The sequence below is a fragment of the Psammomys obesus genome, unplaced genomic scaffold (genome assembly GCF_907164565.1).
Source record: "Psammomys obesus unplaced genomic scaffold, mPsaObe1.curated_primary_1811, whole genome shotgun sequence".
Classification (NCBI taxonomy): domain Eukaryota; kingdom Metazoa; phylum Chordata; class Mammalia; order Rodentia; family Muridae; genus Psammomys; species Psammomys obesus.
Genome location: NW_026590062.1, coordinates 14,488,816 through 14,489,974, shown reverse-complemented (window position 1 = coordinate 14,489,974; position 1,159 = coordinate 14,488,816).

Below are 1,159 nucleotides of genomic sequence, written 5' to 3'. Positions count from 1 at the left end.
GTGTGTGTGTGTGTGTGTGTGTGTGTGTGTGTGTGTGTGTGTGTGTGTGTGTGATGTGCTCCATGTGCATGCAGTTCCTAGAAAGGCCTGAAGGTGGCACTGGATTCCCCCTTGAAGTTCACAGATGTTTGTGAGCCTCCCACTGTGGAAACTGAATCTGGGTCCTCTGCAAGAAAAACAAGTGTTCTTAACCATTGAACTGCCTCTCCAGACCCTCTGTTTTCATTTATTATGACAGTGGTTAAACCCGCCAGTGTGTGTAAATACTTTTTCTTTCTTTTGTTTTTAATTATTTATTTACTTTACATACCAATTATAGTCCCCTCTCTCCTCTCCTCCTGGCCCCACCCTCCCTCCCTCTCCCCCTGTCCTCTCTCCCCTACCCCTCAGAAAAAGGGAGGCTGCCCCCGCACCAAACCACCCTAACACATCAAGTCACATCAGAACTGAATGCATCCTTTTCCTCAGTGGCCCCGCAAGGCAGCCCAGCCAGGAGGAAGTGATCAAAAAGCATGCAGCAGACTCTTGTCAGAGACAGCCATTTCTTCCCTTACTTGGGAACTCACATGAAGATCAAGCTGCCTGTTGGGGACATATGTGTAGGGCTACATATGGTCCTGGGTTGGCATTTCAGTCTCTGCAATCCCTGCACCAGGGCCCGGGTGAGTTGGCTCTGTTGGCCTTATAGCATTTCCCTCCAGGTCCTTTTTTCCTTCTCCCCACTCATGCACAAGGCTCCCTGCACTCTTCCCGATGTTTGGCTTGAGTCTCAGTGCCTGTTTTGATCCATTGCTGGCTGGAGCCTCTCAGAGGACAGGTATACTGTGCTTCCAAATAGGAAGCACAGCAGAGTGCCATTAACAGTGTCAGGGGTTTTCTCTCTCCCTTTCTGTGACCCAACCAGTGTATGAGTATATTTAACAATTGGCTTTCTTTGTGGAAGAGACATTGAAAATGTGGTACTTGTTGGCAAAGTGTGAATTCATAGACTAAGTCGGTATACGTTTTTTCTTCAGGACATGATGCACCAGACTTTTCTTTCTGGAAAGGAGAAAAGGAAACAAAACTTAAACTCTCCATAGAGAATAAGATAAGAACAGGTGGCAGAAACTAACAGAGCAGTTGAAGGCTTGATGATAAAATCAGCTATGTCTGTGTG